This window comes from Microcebus murinus, chromosome 18 (genome assembly GCF_040939455.1).
Source record: "Microcebus murinus isolate Inina chromosome 18, M.murinus_Inina_mat1.0, whole genome shotgun sequence".
In the NCBI taxonomy this organism is placed as follows: domain Eukaryota; kingdom Metazoa; phylum Chordata; class Mammalia; order Primates; family Cheirogaleidae; genus Microcebus; species Microcebus murinus.
In genome coordinates, this window is record NC_134121.1 from 17,587,984 (window position 1) to 17,608,467 (window position 20,484).

Consider the following 20,484-nt stretch of genomic DNA (forward strand, 5'->3'; position numbering starts at 1 on the left):
ATCGCCATTTTGCAGCCAACAGTGTCATAGTAAGAGCTAGGCAAAAATCATCAATGGACACTAAAACTACTGGGTGAGATGATGTTGGAAAATAGGATATTTGTGCAGCCTCCAAGTATCATCCCACAGTTTCTTGGTAATTCAAAAAAAAAAATGTACTTCTGTTATAGGGAGGGCCAGTGGATACCTCCGTAGCCAGGTGATGAAACTTAACATCACCTGGAGTGGGACAGACTGGCAATACGTGTCTCCTGAGATGATAGGAAGTGCACAGCATCATTTATGTGGTATTGTCATCAAAACTTTAATCTAGATATAACCATGAGGAGACACTTAGCATATTCCGATGACGTGGACACTTCAAAATGGCAATATCATTTTATATATGTATATATGTATATATATATATATATATATATATATATATATATATGAAGATTTAAAGTTGGCAAACTATTTTGGAATAAAAGAGACTAAAGAAAATTGACAATCAAATGCAATGGGATTGACAGATCCTTGCTTGATCCTAGATTTAGAAATGGGGGCAGGGGTATAAGGACATTGCACTGCACACCTTTTCTGTGCCTTTTCAAACTCTCTTGGCTCCACGTCTCCCTCAGCCGTGGCTTCAGCAGCCGTCCCATGCTGGCTTTGATCAGCTGCACGCAGGCGCATCCTCACGCGGTCTCCGTTCAGTTGTGAGCTGCTCCCAGCCCCTTGATTTCAGCTCCAGTGCTTCTCTGGCCCCCCCGGTATGGAATGCCCATGCCGAAGCTGGAAGCCCGAGGTGGTTAATGCCCCTGGGGTCACCCTTGACCACAAAAGACAGGAGCCAATGGACATGCTCTCAAGGTCACTTTTCAGAGGAGCCTAGGCTAGGAGACACAGTTTGGGTGCAGCTTAAAAACTGAATACAAGGCCGGGCGCGGTGGCTCATGCCTGTAATCCTAGCTCACTGGGAGGCCGAGACGGGCGGATTGCTCAAGGTCAGGAGTTCGAAACCAGCCTGAGCAAGAGCGGGACCTCGTCTCTACTATAAATAGAAAGAAATTAATTGGCCAACTAATATATATAGAAAAAATTAGCCGGGCATGGTGGCGCATGCCTGTAGTCCCAGCTACTCGGGAGGCTGAGGCAGGAGGATCGCTTGAGCCCAGGAGTTTGAGGTTGCTGAGAGCTAGGCTGACGCCACGGCACTCACTCTAGCCTGGGCAACAAGTGAGACTCTGTCTCAAAAAAAAAAAAAAAAAAAAAAAAACTGAATACAGTTTGAATGCGGACTGTGTTGTAGATGATGTTAGTGTGTGAATGATGAGTTAATGTGTTGGATAATGATGTTGTGGCTTTGTGAGAGAAAGTTCTTGTTCTTAGGAGGCACGTGCTGAAGTGCTTAGGAGGGGAAGTGTCATCATGCCTGCAATTTATTTTCAAATAAATTTGCGAAAAACAAAGTGTATGTGCACACACACTCACACACAAAGAATGTTAAATCGGAAAGACAGGTGGTACCCATACACCTGAGGGCCAGGTGCCAGCCTCACTTCCCGTGACTGTCCGGGAGGATTGGCGGGTAGCACAGATGCTGGCAGCCACGTGTCTGAGTTAACTTTCTGTGTGTTCTCGAGTGAGCTTCAGCCTGAGCCACACAGCAGCTCAGCGAACAGCAATGACCCCCAAACCTGGACTCGTACCGTGTCCCTTTGCATCAGTTACCTATTGTGACATAAAAATGACCCTAAAACTTAGTGGTGGGAAAGAACAAGTATTTATTTCCTCAGTTTCTGTAGGCCAGGGATCTGGCAGCAGCCTCACTGGAGTGTTCTGAGTCAGTATCCTGTAAGGCTGCAATGACGGTATCAGCTGAGCCTGGCTGAGGCTGGAGGAATCTCTTCCCAATTCACGCATGTGGCTGTCGGGGGAAGGCTTCATTCAGTTCCTCATCACGTGGGCTTCTCCGTAGAGATGCAGCTGGCTTTCCCCAGAGTGAGTGAGGAGAGAGAGGGGGAGAGGGAAAGAGAGAGAGAGAGAGAGGAAGATCAAAGCCTCAGCAAATCTGCAATATTCTATTGGTCACAAGCCGACCCTGGTACAACATGTGAGGGAACTAACTACACAAAGGTTGAATACCAGGGGGCAGGGGCCAAGGGTGCCATCTTGGAAGCTGTCAACCACATCTCTGAACAATCTCTTCTTCCCTTAACAACGTGTGACTTCTGAAATCTGCTAAGACACAGTGTGGGATGCCCCAGGAGTTCCAAAGATGCACATGCACGTGCGCGCACACACACGCACAGAATCCTAAAACAGATTAAAGATCCTGCCTTCCCGGGTCATTCCTGGTGTGCTTTGGGGCAATGTTGAGTAGCCTGGGTGGAGACACATAGAAGACGGGCGCCGGGTCAATCAGGGTTTAGGTTTCGTTAGACGAGAGGACAAGGAAGAAAGGCGAGGAGGAGGCGGTTGATATGGCAGAGGAGGATGAGGAGGGAAGTGAAGTCAGGAGGGGATGAATAGTTACCAAGTGGGTCGGCGCTAGCTGGAGGTTTCCATGGGGCTTTAGAATGAGGACAATTGAAAAATTTTCTAGTGTTGAGGATGACAACAACGGAGTGTGAATTTGGGAGTGACTGGGGTGAGGGTGGGGTGGGCAATGCAGTTGTAGGGCAGTTTCTTTCTTTCTTCTGTCTTTTTAGTTTTATTTACTTTTTTTTGTTGTTGTTGTTGTTGTTGTTGTTTTTGGAGACAGAGTCTCACTCTTGTTGCCCCAGCTAGAGTGCCATGGCGTCAGCCTAGCTCACAGCAACCTCAAACTCCTGGGCTCAAGCAATCCTCCTGCCTCAGCCTCCCGAGTAGCTGGGACTACAGGCACGCACCACCATGCCCGGCTAATTTTTTCTATATATACTAGTTGGCCAATTAATTTCTTTCTATTTTTAGTAGAGACAGCAAGACTTGCTCTTGCTCGGGCTGGTCTCAAACTCCCGAGCTCAAACAATCCGCCCGCCTCGGCCTCCCAGAATGCTAGGATTACAGGCGTGAGCCACCGCGCCCGGCCTGTCTTTTTATTTTTAAACATAGCTCATTGCAACCTCAAACTCCTGGGCCCAAAGGATCCTCCTGCCTCAGCCTCCCAAGTAGCTGGGACTACAGGTGCATGCCACCAAGCCTGGATAACTTTTTAATTTTTTATAGAGATGGGGTCTTGCTATGCTTCCCAGGTTGGTCTCAAACTCCTAGGCTCAAAGAGCCTCCCACCTTGGCCTCTCAAAGTGCTAGAATTATAGGTGCAAGCCACCGTGCCCAGCTCCACTGTTATGTCTATTGCCTCATCTTATCTCTGGAGATTTCTCCTACTCTCATTCCTAATTTAATGTATTTGTGGAGTTTCTCTTTTTAATTTTCTTAATTAGATTAGCTAATGGTTTCCTTATTCCATTGCTTTCCCCCTCAAAGTACTAGCTCTTATATTTATTTATTAGTTCCACTGTTTTTAAGTCATTAATTTCTGTCCTTATCTTTGGCAGTTCCTTCTTTTATTATGTTTAAAGTTATTTTGGTCTTCTTGTTTTTCCTAACTTTTGGAACTGAGCCCTTAATTCATTTATTTCCTCTCTTAAAATTAATAATGTAAGTACTTAAGATCGTGACTTTTCTTTTCTGCTCTGGTGGTAGTCCCTCAGATTAGGTACATGGCATTTTAATTGATCTTATTTTTTAAATATTCTGCAGTTTTGCTTTGGATTTCCTGACCAGACAGTGAGAGTTTTGGGGTGAGCTGTTTGTTTGTTTAAGTAACAAGTTTTTGTTGTGGTTAAATTTTGTTGTTATTACCTGTTGTCAAATTATAGAGAGTGTCTTCCCTATTTCTACTCTTTGGAAGGTATTGAGGGTTATTTTGTGATCTAAATATCCTATATGACCTATTTGATAAATGTTTCAGCAGGTGCTTCAAGGGGAGAGAGAGTGTGCTACCCATTGTTGAGGTGTAGTTATATAGTTTGACCTTATTAACTATAATTTATTCATTTTACTTTCTTAGTTACTTTATTACTTTTTAGGCCCACTTATTTATTTATTTTTTTTCTATCATGGGCTGAGAAATGAAGTTGCCTGTTACTATTGTCTTTTTCTGTCTTTTATTATACTTTTGTTTTTGTTTTTTTAATGAATTTGTTACCATGTATGGATGCAAAAATATTCAGGATGGACCATTAAAATTTCTACCCATTATGGTACAAAGGACTATTCTTGCCCCTTCGCTTTGTGTTTTATGCCTTAAATTCAACCTTGGCGGATACTGAGGCTTTGGCTTCTGTTTGCCTTTCGCCACATTTGCCAGGAACGGGCTCAGCCGTCTTTCTATTTTTCCATCTCTCTTTGTCACTGGGGTTAAATGCTCTTGTCTACAGCATGTAATTTCCCTTTGGTTTTTGGTGCAGCCTGAGAGCCCTTTCCTTAATAGGACTATTTATCTCATTTGCAGTTATGTACAAATACAGCACTCATGTCTGTTCTTAGTTTGATCACCTTGTTTATGTTCCTTTTTTTATTTTTTTTTTATTTTTAAGGTGTCTTTTTTGTTGCGATTTAAAAAAAAAAAATGTTTCATTCCAGGGCCTGCTTTCATTATTTTCTTCCCACTGTTTTCCTTCTGAAAATCTGAAAAGTTTATAACTTATGCTTATTTCTCTCAATGGTTGCATTTTTTTTTTTTTTTTTTTTTTTTTACTTTATATGCTATGATTACATTAGCCAACTCGTCTCTTGTTCCAGGCATCACTGCGGCAGCGACAAGATCCGAGGTCACCTCTGCACGGCCCACTTCCGGCAGGCACAACTGGATGGGGCCGTGCCTCAGGGGGGGTGCCCGCCCCTCCTGGCTCCCTCACCAGGGCTGTCCTATTGAGACCGAGTCACAGGACATAAGGGGACCCTGTGCGGCATCCACACACATGCGACCTGGAAGTGCAGCATTTGATCCCCTATGAAGGGAACCATGAACCAATTGGAGACGTGAATTTGCGGATAAATTCTTCCCGCCTCCTCTCCAGGGTCCTGAAGGCACCAGGTATTCCGCCCACTTTTATCCTCTCCTCTCGCTTTAGCCTCTTCCTGGAGCGTTTGTACGGAGAACTCTGAACCCCTAAATTTTACCTGCATCTGGGCATATTCTTTCTGGACCTCTTCCTCTACCTCCTGATTGTCATCATCCTGCCTCCTTTTACTCTTCTGCACAGATGCCGGCTTCTTTTTGGTTATTGTTCCTCCGTCAGTTCAGGGGGGGCAGTTCTTCCTTCTCGGCCTTTGTCCACAGGAACCGTTGGAGGCCTGGATGTGAGCTGAGTGTCAGGCAAACTGGGTTTTGGTCGCTGTTCTACTTTCTCATAAATCCTCTTCCCTGGGCTGTGACGGTGCTCTGGGCTAACAGGGAGGCTCCACGGTTCCATGTTAGTGGAACGTGTTTCCACGTGTGCGGTTCCATGTTAGTGTGGGCCTCTGTTGGTTTACTCTCTGCTCCTCCATTCAGAACTGCTTGCCAGCCACAGCCCCTCTGCCATTTTGCAACCTGCTTATTGGAAGGGTGATGTCCCTCCTCTCCCTTGTTGGGCCCCTGCCCCTGACGTCACTTCATAGTGTAAACCAGGACATGCCAGGCTCTCACAACCTGCCCACTGCCCTTTCTGGACAGAGGCCATGAACTTGCACCCTTAGGGTCCTGCTTTGCCACCCTTCCACCTGGTCAAGTTTTCACTGCACTCGCAGTCAAGTTCCATACATGGTAATTTAGGGTTATGGGCATTTCTGAATTTCATCACAAATAAAATATACTCTTTAGCTTCAACAGAGAGGGACAGAGATATAATTTTTCCAGCTTTAACCAAAGGCCCACCCACTTTCAGTCTTGGACCAGGAAGAAGACATGGCTTTTTGATCCTGAAAAGGTAAAGACCGTGGCCAACCTGCCCACCCTGTGCTATGACCATGCAGAAGGAAGTCACCCCGTCCTAAGCAGGGTCCACACTGTGCACGAGGACTGAAAGCTCAGGAGACATTCTTGGAGCTGCCCTCTCTGAGATCTGAGACTTTGCAGCATAATGTATAGTGGCACATCAAAGCACACCGCTGAGGAGGTGATTAAAGGAATTTAAATTGTGGGATCCCCAGGGCTGGGGGCAGAGTGGTGTTCACAGCCCCTTGTGAAAATAGGAGCTGGTGTTGAGGTCTGGCCTTGGCTTCATACCCTGGCCTGGAGAAAGGAGGGAATGATGGCTCAATCTCTTCTCTTTCTTCCTATTTCCTTCTACTCCTCCTTCTCCTCCTCCTCCTCCTTTCCAACTCCCACCCCCTCTATGAAATGCAGGCCACAGGAGTCAGGCAGAAGGCCCCCAGGTGCTGAGCCGCTGGTGGAGGGAATGGGCATGGCCTGCAAGTCCAGGCCATGGGGACACTGTTACAGTGACCAGCAGAAGAGGGAGGGAGGAGATATTTTTAAATTTAGGTCACAGCTGTGAGTCAGAAGTTAGAAGGGTTTGTAGCTAGGAAAGAGGGTGGAAACCTGAATTTGGGGGACAGAGCCAACTGGACTCAACTGTCAGCTGCTCTACTGACTAGGAAGGACCTAGGCAAAGTGATTCCCCTTCCTGACTCATGATTTCTTAATCGGTTAAGTGGAAACAATAGTACATCTATATTAGAAAATTATTGTAAAGACTAATGGGACACTTACGGTTCTAGAAGACGGACTAAATTTATTCCAAGTCCCCCCATCTACTGAGACTTAGAAATGCTAAATAAATACAAAATAATAGTTTTTAGATACAGAACTCACAGAAAAGGAAAAGTCCCCAGAAACAAAAGCAGTAAATGTGTAAACTCAACAACACAACAGTCCTAGTCACAGGTGCTCCCCAGAAATATAGAAGAATGTCCATAGCAGCCTGTTCCTTAATAGCCCCCAAGCTGGAAACAGCCCAGATTTTCAGCATAAGTAGAATAGATAAATGGCGATGCATTCAAATAATGCACCATTGTAGACAATTACAAAAAAGAAACTATAGTTACATACATCAGAATGATGTTTACAAACCGTATTAAGTGAAAGCAACAAGACAGAAAGGGGCAGTGAATCTGTGTATATAAAGTGCAAACAAAGATTCAAAAGAAACTGTTCTGTCTGAAACTAGGGTTGTGGATACATAGCTGTATGCATTTGTCAAAATGAATGAACTTCAATATATACAAGTTTTAAAAAAATATCAACCGGGATCATAGGGGATCTCAAAACAGAATGAAGTCTAGTAAATAAACCTAACAGTGTCACAGACCTAACAGTGTCACAGTTTAGTCGGGCATAACTCAACCAAAGGGGTGTGTGTGTGTGTGTGTGTGTGTATGTAATGATATAAGAAACTTTGGAAAAAGATGTTTTGACTGAGAACTGTAAGGCTAACGGCAAAAAGAGCTGTACCTAAGGATTGTGATCTAGTTGGTACATTTGTTTCTCACAGGGGCACCAAGTTCACAATTCTGAAATCACATCATATGCATCTTAGGGTTGAGCAAATTCGTTAATAATGGCAGATCGCGGAAGACTGGAGTACCTTATAGTGCCAGAAAGTGAGAAAGCACACAAGAAAGGAAAATAAATAAATAAATAAAAGGATAGGGCACGTCAAAGGCACACAGAAGCCAATTTTGAAAACTGAAAGCTCCCAGTGGTCAAAGCTGGGACAATTTGAGCAACAAAATAAATAGCATAGTATTTGTTTAAAACCCTTGGTATAAAATGAACATGCACAAGTCCTCATTGATATAAACAAATGGTTTAACAAATAAATAAAGGGGTAGAAAAGATAAAGTTTGTATACAAAAGAATTACAAATAATATAAATATATACTCCCTCTCTAGCATTCTCCAGCTCACTCCTTATTGAATGAGGGCTGGACTTAGTGACTTGCTTCCAAAAAGTAGAGTATGAAAAGGGAAAGATAGCAACTTAACAAGGATGCAATGTGGCAAACATTACCTAACCAAGGGATAAAAGCTCAGGTGGCCAGGGGTAAGTGGTGTGGGTACCATCCCACCCCGACATAGAGAGAAGGCACTTCCCCTTTGTGGTGTTCTTTCCAAAGCCCATCATCCCGGTCTTACCAGGAGAAAAATATCAGCCAAACCCAGATTGAGGAATGTTCTACAAAATACCTGACCAGTGATCTTCAAGACTGTCAAGGTCAGGCTTCCTCAAACTACGGCCCACAGGCCACATGTGGCCCTCCGAGGACATTTATCCAGCCCGCTGGGTGTTTTTGCCACCGCTGCCTGTCCTGCTTAGCAGCCGACTCCTCGTCCCGGGCCCACAGTGCGCATGTGTGGAATGCGCGCCGCACTCTCCAATGGCTCTCCAACTGTCTGAGCGACAGTGAACTGGCCCCCTGTTTAAAAAGTTTGAGGACCCCTGGTCAAGGTCATTGAAAGCAAGGAAAGTCTGAAAAACCCTCATGCACAAGAGAAGACTGAGGAGACATGATGACTGAATGTGACGTGGTATCCCAAATGGCACCCTGGTGACCAGAAAAGGCTCATTAGAGGAGAAACTCCTGAAACCTAAAGCCTGTCTAGAGATTAGGTTAGCAAGAATGGGCGGATGCCGTTTCTCCGTTTTGGCAGACTTACCGTGGTTATGAAGGACGTTAATGCCAGGGTAGACTGGGAAAAGGGTGTATGAGAATTCTCTGTACTGTCTTTGAAACTTTTCTGTAAACCTAAAATTATTCCAAAATAATAATAAAGAAAAACTTACTAGAAGTAGCAATCACCTTCTCAAGTATTTTCCCCAACTGATTTAAAAAGTTTATGTTCACATAAAACCCTGCACAGAAACGTTTAGAGCAACTTTATTCATAATTGGCCCAAACTGGAAGCTATAAGATGTCCTTCAATAGATGTGCAACTGCTATGATACCATAGTTCACCCTTATCCGTGGTTTTGCTTTCTGCAGTTTCAGTTGCCGACAGTCAACCGCAGTCCAAAAATATTAAATGGAAAATTCTAGAAATAAACGTTTCGTAAGTTTTAAATCGCATGCTGTGCTGCATAGTGATGAAGTCTCCAGCCATTTCACTCCATCCCGCCTGGGATGTGAACCGTCCCTTTGTCCAGGGGACCCACGCTTTATATACTCCTGGCCCCTTAGTCACCTAGCAGTCATCTTGGTTATCAGATTGACTGTCACAGTACTGTGGTGCTTATGTTCAAGTAATCCTTATTTTATGTCATACTGGCCCCAAAGAGCAAGAGTAGTAATGCTGGCATATCGTTATAGTTGTTCTGTTTTATTATTAATCTCTTACTGTGCCCAATTTATAAATTAAACTTTATCATAGGTATGTATGTGTTAGAAAAAAATATAGTATATGTAGGGTTCAGTACTATTTGCAGCTTCAGGCATCCACTGGGGGGCTTGGAACATATCCCCCAAGGATGAGGAGGGACTGCCATATGTCCACACATTGGGACGCTAATCATTGAGAAAAAGAAATGAGTTATCAATCCATCAAAAAAAAAAAAAAGGATGAACCTTAAATGCATATTGTTAGGTTGAAGAAACCTGTCTGGAAAGGCTACATATTGTATTATTTCAAATATATGACGTTCTGGAGAAGGAAAAACTAGAGACAGTCAGTAAACCAAAATCAGTGGTTGCCAGGGGGAGAGTTGAATAGATTAAATACAAGGGAGTTTTTAAGGCAATGAAACTATTCCATATGATGCTCTAATGAGGAATATATGGCATTGTGCATTTGTCAGAACCCATAGAACTCCACAGCACAAAGAGTGAATCTTAATGTCCACGAAGTTTTTGAACAGTACTTTTCGAAGGTTGGGTGATCTCAGGGTGGAATGCAGAAGGTGAGAAAGCCCTAATTATGTTATGCATGTATGAAGCAACTTCGCTGAAGGAGGTGGGGAGAGGTGCTGACCTAAGTAGCCTCGGGCATAGGTGGAGTCTGCAAGACTGAAGGCCAAAGAAACTGTACATGGGCACTCTGCTTTAATTGATAAAGTTGTTTCCCATAGGGTGTGTGCTATATCAGTTTTTAAACCCTTATGCTTGTGCATGGAACCTGAATGGTGAAGTGAGTGGATATCTGGTGGTGGGAGCCAGTGTTCTCACTGTGAGTGGGAGGTCACAGGCAAGCAAGTGGTGGATTGGCATTGTTGGACATCAGCATGGATTCTTGTTCAGCTTAAGAGAGACACAGAAGTTTGCAAATAGAAATAAGTACAGGTATGTTTATATACATGGGTTAGTATGCATAGATATGCTTTATTGCTCAGTCAGCTAAGAGGGCCCAGGAGCAACTACATCCCAATAGCAATGAACACGCCTAATACCCAGTTCTTGGTTTCTATGACCATGCCCAGATAATAGAAACAGAACCCCTCAGAGAAAAGGTTGATTCTAGGACCAGAGCAGGAAATATGCAAGATAAGCCTGGAGCATCTTGTAGTGCCAGAAAGGAGGTGTTCAAAACACATGCACACGCGCGCACACACACATACTCACAAAGATGGGGGTGTGTTGAAGGGACAGAGAGAACTCCCAATGGCCAAAGCTGAATCAGTTTGAGCCTCAAAATAAAGAAAGTAGTATTGGATTAAAATCCAAAGCATAAAATAAATGTCCACGTGTTCATACTAATATAAATGAATGATTGAATAAATAAATAAATTGTGAGAAGAGATAAATCTCTCTTGCAGAATAATTCCAAATAATTTATGTAGATACTCCTCCCTCAAGGAAGTGGAGCACAACTTCCCACTCCTTAATAATGACTTTGTTCCAAAGAGTACAATATTGGAAGAAAAGGGGGTAAATAGTAACTTTATAGCACAGAAACCTGACAAACACTACCTGAAGCCAGTGACCAAGGTTGACATCAATAGTGATATGTCATGTGGATAGTATGTACCCTTGATGTGATTTGATGAGAATGGCACTTGAAATATAGTAAATAATAAGGTAACAATCAATATTAATTTACACATTGTGACAAATGTACCATAATGATATATGATGTTAATAATAGCAGAAACCGAGTATGAGATATACAGGAATTCTCCATACTATGTTTGTAATCATTCCATAAATCCAAAATTATTCTAAAATAAATAATCAACAGAGCAAAGAGACAAGTCACAGAATGGGAGAAAATATTCACAAACTACACATCTGATAAAGGGCTAATATCCAGAATCTACAAAGAACTCAAACAAATCAACAAGAAAAAAATAAACAATTCCATTAAAAAGTGGGCAAAGACAAGAATGGAAGTTTTGCAAAAGAAGATAGACAATGGCCAATAAACATGAAAAAATGCTCAACATCACTAATCAGGAAAATGCAAATTAAAACCACAATGAGATATCACCTTACTCCTTTTAGAATGGCTTTATTAAAAAGTCCAAAACAATAGTTGCTGGTGTGGATACAGAGAGAAAGGAATGCTTCTACCATGTTGTTGATGAGACTGAAAATTAGTACAACCTCTATGGAAAACAGTATGGAGATTCCTCAAAGTACTAAAAGGAGACCTATCATGTGATCTAGCAATCCCACTACTGGGCATCTACCCAAAGAAAAAGAAGTCATTTTACCAAAAAGACACTTGTACTCGAATGTTTATTACAGTACAATTCACAAATGCAAAGATCTGGAATCAACCCAAGTGCCCATCAATTCATGAGTGGATCTAAAAAATGTGGTGTATGTATACCATAGAGTACTACTCAGCCATAAAAAGGATGAATTAATGCCTTTTGTAGCAATTTGGAAAGAATTAGAGACCATTGTCCTAATCAAAATATCTCAAGAATGGAAAAACAAATACCACCTGTACTCTCTAATAAACTGGAACTAACCAATGGGCACACAAGTGCACAGAAGGAAGTAAAAGTCATTGGAAATCAAGCAGGGGGGAGGAGGAGAAAGGGAGGAGCAAAAACCCTCCTAATGGGTACAAGAACATTATTTGGGTGATGGGCACATTTATAGCCCTGGCTCAAGCCATGTAACAAAAACATTTGTACCCCCTTAATATTTTGAAAATAAAACAAAAAGCTTGCTTAAAAAAACTGAATAACCCTCAAAAAAGTAACTGCCATACTAACAGTGCAGAAAAATGTTTACTAAGAAAAAAAGAAGATATTAATGATCCTGGGTTCATTGATCTTAAAGAATGACAGAATGTTGGATAAAAGGTTGTTTAGGAAAACAAAACCAAATACACACAAGCAAACAGCTAAAATTAAACCTTGGCATTTAGCAATGCATCCTTGGATGGTAAAAACTATAAGAAAAATCCATAAGTAATTATCATACAAGTCAAGATGGTGATGAATTTTGGTGGGGAGAGGGCTTGAGTGCAGTTTCTGAGTGCTGGCAAAGCTCTATTTCATGACCCGGGAGGATGGTTATGTGGGTGATAAATTTGTGATACATTTGCAATAAATTATGGAACTATACTTTTTTTGTTTTGTGAACCTTTCTATATGTGCACTATAGTTCACAACAAAGGTTGGGAAAAGAAAACAAACACACGAGAGAGAATGCATCAGAAAATGTTCCATAATTGATGAAAAGCGTGAATCCTCAAATTGAAGAATCCTGAAACTGACAAAAAGTTCTTTAAAAAGAGTAAATCCACACACAGGCATACGATACCAAAGAGAAGAAGAAAAAGCAAATATAACAAAATGTTAACTTTCTATTAGATCTGGGAATTGGATTCATGGGTATTGTATTGTTTTCTGTGCTTTTCTGAATATATGAAATATTTTATAATTACCTTTTTTTTTTAAAATCTGAAAGAACTGGTGAGATAATGTAGAAACATACACAAATGTCTATTTAGGTAAGTCAGAATAGTGGTTACCCCAAAGAAGAGACTGTGGAACTGGCCAGAAAGCAGCACAAGGGTACCTTCTAGGAGCTGGAAATGTTTGTATCTTGATCTGGTCAGTGTTTGCAAGGGTGGACACACAATCTATTTAGCTGTGCATTTAAGATGAGTGCACTTTACGTACTCAAATACATAGGTGCTAAACATCAAGTGAAAAAGTTGAAAGAAGCTTAAAAGCAAATCCCTATGGCAGGACCTGGCACACAGATGGTATTAATAGGATATATGCATGTTCTGGGTCTCTAGGAGTTGGATAGGATTTTTCCTTGAAATAAACAAAGACCCCTGGAGGCTGAGTACAAAGGGAGTCTCTCAGAGGACCCAGGGATAGCCTGAAGAACCCATGGGTAGGGCACGTGTGGGCCTCAGGACCCAGGGGTGGCTGGGAGGTAAATACTGCCCTGCCTGGACTCTCCTTGCGTGTCTTCTTGGGGATCCTCTCTGTCCATCTTCACTTTCCTCTGTCCCAGATGCCTTGTCTGCCTGCCTCCCAGGCCACGAGATAGGATGTGGGTCATAAAACTGCTGGGTTGAATTCTGCTTTATTTAAGGGGCAGTCTGAGCAAGGGTAGGCTGTCTTCCAGATTCCTAGGGAAGGGGCCTGGCTTCAGCACCCAACCCTGAACTAACCATGCTGACCAGGGCAGTGGACGCTGTGGAAAGGACCATAACCAGTGCAGGTTGGATCAGGGACTCATCAGGTGAGGCCAAAGTGACAGTGTGAGCTCATCCAGGTTGGCCTCTGTGAGCAAGAGGGACAGGTGCAGGGCCGGCATCTAATAGGTGTCTTCTACACCCCAGCAATGGCCTGCACGCTCAGCAAGGACACGACACTAACCCCTTAGGACAGCGTCTTCTACCTTTTGAGGCACTTTCACACACGTGATTACATTTTAGTCTTTGTGTATTCTTGGGATTTTTTTTTTTATTTTGGCATATTATGGGGGTACAGATTTTAAGGTTTCAATAAATGCCCATTTCCCCCCTCCCCCCAAAAGTCTGAGTCTCCATCATGACCATCCCCCAGATGGTGCACATCTCACTCATTATGTATGTATATACCCGCCCCCCTCCCCCCTCCCACCTGCCCAATACCCTATTACTGTAGCACCTATGTGTCCACTTAGGTGCTACTCAGTTAATACCAGTTTGCTGGAGAATATATCTGGTGCTTGTTTTTCCATTCTTGGGATACTTCACTTAGTAGTATGGGTTCCAGCTCTAACCAGGAAAATATAAGATGTGCTATATCACCATTGTTTCTTAGAGCTGAATAGTACTCCATGGTATACATATACCACATTTTATTAATCCATTCTTGGATTGATGGGCACTTGGGCTGTTTCCACAGCCTTGCAATTATGAATTGTGCTGCTATAAACATTCGAGTGCAGGTGTCTTTTTTGTAGAGTGTCACTGGATCATTTGGGTAGATGCCCAGCAATGGGATTGCTGGATCAAATGGTAGATTCACTTGTATCGCTTTAAGGTATCTACATATTGCTTTCCACAGAGGTTGAACTAGTTTGCAGTCCCACCAGCAGTGTAGGAGTGTTCCTCTCTCTCCGCAACCACGCCAGCATTTATTGTTTGGAGATTTTTTGATAAAGGCCATTCTCACTGGGGTTAAGTGATATCTCATTGTGGTTTTGATTTGCATTTCCCTGATGATTACAGATGTTGAGCATTTCTTCATATGTTTGTTGGCCATTCTTCTGTCTTCTTTAGAAAAATTTCTGTTCAAGTCCTTTGCCCACTTTTTAATGGGGTTATTTGATTTTTTCTTCCTAATTTTCATGAGTTCTAAGTATATTCTAGTTATCAGTCCCTTATCGGATGCATAGGATGCAAAAATTTTCTCCCATTCTGTAGGTTGTCTGTTTACTTTCATGACTATTTCTTTAGCTGTGCAGAAGCTTTGTAGTTAGATCATGTCCCATTTATTTATTTTTGTTGCTGCTGTGATTGCCTTTGGGGACTTCTTCATAAACTCTTTGCCCAGGCCAATGTCTAGGAGAGTGTTTCCAACTTTTTCCTCTAAAGTTCTAATAGTTTCATATCTTAGGTTTAAGTCTGTTATCCAGCGTGAGTTGGTTTTTGTGAGAGGTGAAAGGTGTGGGTCCTGTTTTAGCCTTCTACAGGTGGCTATCCAGTTTTCCCAGCACCATTTATTGAAGAGGGATTCTTTTCCCCATCGTATGTTTTTGTCTGCTTTGTCAAAGATTAGATGGCTATATGAGGATGGTTTTATATTAGGATTCTCACATCTGTTCCACTGGTCAATATTCCTGTTTTTGTGCCAATACCATATTGTTTTAATTACTACAGCTTTGTAATATAGTTTGATATCTGGCATATTAATGCCTCCCATTTTGTTTTTGTTGCCTAGAATTGCTCTTGATATTCGGGGTCTTCTTTGGTTCCATACGAAGCGTAAAATTATTTTTTCTACATCTGTGAAGAATGCTGATGGGATTTTAATAGGTATTGCATTGAATCTGTAGATCAGTTTGGGTAGTATAGACATTTTGATGATATTGAGTCTGCCGATCCACGAGCATGGTATGGATTTCCATCTGTTTACATCCTCTGCTATTTCCTTCCTCAATGTTTCATAGTTCTCCCTGTAGAGGTCTTTTACGTCCTTGGTTAAGTAAATTCCTAGGTACTTTAATTTCTTTGTTGCTATTGTGAAGGGAATTGAGTCTTTGATTTGGTTCTCAATTAGATTGTTATTGGCGTATATGAATGCCTCTGATTTCTGTGTATTAATTTTGTATCCTGAGACTTTACTAAATTCGTTGATCAGTTCCAGGAGTTTCTTGGTTGAATCCTTGGGGTTTTCTAGATACAATATCATATCATCAGCAAACAGTGAAAGTTTGATCTCTTCTGCCCCTATTTGGATACCTTTGATTCCATTTTCCCGTCTGATTGCTGTAGCCAAGACTTCCAGCACTATGTTGAACAGAAGTGGAGATAGTGGGCAGCCTTGTCTGGTTCCAGTTCTAAGTGGGAATGATTTCAATTTTTCCCCATTCAGTATGATGTTGGCTATGGGTCTGTCATATATGGCTTGTATCATTTTTAGGTATGTCCCTTCTATGCCTATTTTCTTAAGTGTTCGTATCATGAAAGGGTGTTGAATTTTGTCAAAAGCTTTTTCTGCATCTATTGAAAGAATCATGTGGTCTTTGTTTTTGCTTCTGTTTATGTGGTGAATTGCATTTATAGATTTACGTATGTTGAACCATCCCTGCATCCCTGGGATGAAGCCCACTTGGTCGTGGTGGATTATTTTTTTGATAAGTGTCTGGATTCGGTTAGCTAAGATTTTGTTGAACATTTTTGCATCTATATTCGTTAGGGATATTGGTCTGTAGTTTTCTTTTTTTGTTGCATCCTTTCCTGGTTTTGGTATCAGAGTAATATTCGCTTCATAAAAGGTGTCGGGGAGGTTTCCGTTCTTCTCGATGTTGTGGAATAGTTTCTACAAGATAGGTACTAGTTCTTCTTTGTAAGTATGGTAAAATTCAGGTGTGAAGCCATCTGGACCGGGACTTTTCTTTTTAGGGAGATTTTTAATTGCTGTTTCTATTTCAGCTGTTGAGATTGGTCTGTTCAGGGAATCTATTTCTTCCTGGTTGAGCCTAGGGAGGCTGTGTGTTTCTAGAAATTTGTCCATTTCCTCCACATTTTCCAGTTTGTGTGCATAAAGATTTTTGTAGTATTCATAAATTGTATCTTGTATCTCTTTGGGATCAGTTGTGATATCTCCTTTTTTTTTTCCTGATGGAGCTTATGAGAGATTTCTCTTTTCTGCTTTTCGTTAGCTTAGCCAATGGTGTGTCAATTTTTATTTTTTCAAAGAACCAACTTTTTGTTTTATTTATCTCCTGAATAGCTTTCCTGTTTTCAATTTCATTTAGTTCTGATTTGATCTTGTTGATTTCACTTCTTCTGCTGGGTTTGGGGTTGGTCTGTTCTTCTTTTTCCAGCTCTTTGAGTCGTTTCATTAGATTGTCTATTTGTGATCTTCTTGTCTTTTGGTTATAGGCATTTATGGAGATAAACTTTCCTCTCAGAACTGCTTTAGCTGTGTCCCAGAGGAGTTGATAACTTGTCTCTCCATTGTCGTTTTCTTCATAGAACTTTTTTATTTCCGTCTTGATTTCTTCATTTACGAAGTAATCATTTAGTAGGAGGTTGTTTAATTTCCACGTTTTTGTGTAGAAATGTGTGTTTCTGTTAGGGTTGATTTCTAGTTTTATTCCACTGTGATCTGAGAAGGTACATGGTATGATTTCTATTTTTTTAAATTTCTTGAGATTTTCTTTGTGTCCTAGGATATGGTCAATCTTAGAGAATGTCCCGTGAGCTGATGAGAAGAACGTATATTCAGTGGATTTTGGGTAGAATGTTCTGTAGATGTCTGTCAGACCCAATTGTTCTAGAGTTTTGTTTAAGTCCATTATTTCTTTATTAATTTTCTGTTGGAGGATCTGTCTCGTGCCATCAGTGGGGTGTTGAAATCTCCGGCGATTATGGAGTTGCTATTAATCCATTTGCTTAGCTCCAGTAAGGTTTGCTTTATGAATCTGGGTGCACCTAAGTTGGGTGCATATATATTTAAAATTGTTATCTCTTCTTGTTGGACTGTGCCCTTCACCATTATATAATGACCCTCTTTGTCTTTTACTACTTTTGTTGGTTTAAAAACTAAATCGTCTGAAATTAGAACTGCCACACTAGCCTTCTTTTGGCTTCTATTTGCTTGGAATATTGATCTCCACCCTTTTATTTTTAGTCTATATGCATCCTTGCAGGTTAGATGTGTTTCCTGAAGACAGCATATACTTGGCCTGTATTTTCTTATCCATTCAGCCAGCCTATGTCTCTTGAGTGGAGAGTTTAAGCCATTCACATTTATTGAGAGAACTCATAGGTAAGGTAGATTACTGATCATTCTGTTGGGTTGGATGTTGTTGCTATGATTTCTGTCTTGAGCCATTGTAATATCTGGCCTTTAATATCTTTGGGTTTTGGTTGTTTTTATATTCGTGGGTTATTATTATGATGTTCTGTGCATAACACTGTTTTAAGTACTTCTTGTAGGGCTAGTCTTGTCTTGGTGAATTCTCTGAGCCTTTGCTTGTCTGAGAATGTTTTTATTTCTCCTTCATGTATGAAGCTTAGTTTTGCAGGGAATAATATTCTAGGCTGGGCATTGTTTTGTTTCAAAAGAGTGAGAATGGGGCCCCAGTCTCTCCTTGCTTGTAAAGTCTCATTAGAGAACTCTGATGTTATTCAAATTGGCTTTCCCTTGTATGTTACTTGCTTCTTTTGTCTTACAGCTCTTAGAAGGGCCTCTTTAGTTGATACTTTGGTCAGTCTGATGACTGCATGTCGTGACGTCTTCCTGTTTGCGTTGAATCTCCCAGGGATCCTCTGAGCTTCTTGAACTTGTATATCGTGATTTTGAGCAAGGCCTGGGAAATTTTCCTCTATTATATCTTCAAACAGCTTGTCCAACCCTTGAGTGTTGTCTTCTTCCCCTTCTTGTAACCCTATGACCCTCACATTAGGTTTCTTCACATAATCCCACAGCTCTTGTAGGCTTTGCTCTTTTCTCTTGTTTCTCTGCTCTATTTCTGTGACTGATTTATTTAATTGGAGGGTGTTATCTTCAAGCTCTGAGATTCTTTCTTCTGTTTCATCTACCCTGTTCTTGAGACTTTCCACTGTATTTTGTAGTTCCTTGAATTGATTCTTCATTTCCAGGAGTTCGGTTAAACTTTTCTTCAATGTGTCTATTTCTTTTCCCATATCCTGGAGACTTTTTGTGGTTTGTTTGTGTTGGTTATTGAGTTGTTGTTGCAGCTGGGTGAGTGTTCTTATGATCCACATAGGAAATTCCTCTTCTGTCATATTGGTTCCCTGATTTTGGTCGGTGTCCGTTTCTAGGGGGCTGGTGCTCCTCTTTGGGGGTGTGTTTTCCGTTTGGTTCTTCATATTTCCTGAGTTCTTTTGCTGATTTCTTCCCATGTCGATCAGTTGTTGTTTCTTTCCTTAGGTTATTGTTTGGGTATTCACACACCTTGTTTAGTTTCTGAGGCATTAGGTAGTGCCTGTGGGTGAAATTGGACCACTCCCTGTATATTGAGTCAGTGGGTGCCGTGGAAAGGCTGTGCAAGATGCCGTCCCTGTCAGTAGGTGGCGTTTGCTTGGAGGAACAGGCTATGGTGTTGATTTTGAGTCCTGTTATCAGCTCTCGTTCTGGGCGGAGCTGGGTTGGGTAAGCCTGCCCTCAGGCCGTTAGCAGGGGTCAAAGTTCTGTTCTCTGCTTCCAGGGAAAGCTGTCAGGGCGGGGCTGGAATGGTCCCGCTCAGCGAGAAAGTCTGTGTGTGGGGGTGGGCTGTCTGAGACCCGCAGTCTGGAGCAGGCCTCGCTTCTTTCCACCCTCCCCAACTCCGCAGCTACTCCTGGGCCTCTGCCAGCAGGCCAGACCACAAGCCACCAGGCCTCCCCAGACTGTGATGCCGGCGGGGAGGTTCCCTGCACAGGAACACCACCTGGGTTGGGCGCACAGCCTCCTCCTGGGAGGAGGGTTGCCCTCTAGGACGCCGATCTGCCCCTGGAGGCGCACACACCTCAGTAGGCTGTTCACGTATAACCCTTCTGTGCCCCGGGCAATGCTAGCCCTCGGTGCAGGGGATCTGGTCTGCAGGTCCGACCTCTGGGTCCCAGAGTTCAAACTGTATCCCCACCAGGGAGAGGATTTCCGGTCCTAATTCACCCACAGGGAGCCCAAGCTGGGTCTATGTCTTTCAGCCTCTGAGTCGGCCCCGTTTTCCTGGGAACACGGTGCCAGCAGCACCTGGGAGGGCGGGCGGGTCCCAAACGGGAAGGTCCCGTTCCCTGGAGGTGCCTCCGGCTGGTGGCTGTATTGTCTCTCTGGGCAGCCACGGGTAGGGTCGGCGGAGGGGAGGAGGAGGCAATATGGCGCCTGCCGTGCGGCCCGGGTCTGTGCACACGGAGGTGCCCGGAGGAAGTTGGGAACCTGGTGCCACGTCTGCTACAGGCTCACCATTGGCAAGCGGCGGCGGTCTCTGGGCTGGTGTCCGCAGGTCTCTCCACCCGCTGGGGAGCCCACCAGCAGTCCCGAATGCAGGGGAGGGGAAACAGCAAATCCACCTACCCTTGCCGCTGGTCTCCGGGCTGCTCCGGTGGTCTCAGCCTCCAGTTCTCCTCCGCAGCCTCCTCCCTTAGAGTCTCCCGGAGTCTCAGGTACCCCTCCTTCCGGCCCTTGTCCGCTGTATGCTCGTCTTCTTGCTTCTTTCCTCTAATTTCTGCTAGAATCTGTCTTTTCTGCAGAGACACTCTGTCTGGCAGTGTTATTTGTCCGCCATCTTGCTCCGCCCCCCTATTCTTGGGATTTTGATGTTAAACCCAATTTACAGACGAGGAGACGAGTTCTTGGAAGACAAGTGACCTGCCCGGGATCGTGCAGTGAGTCTGCA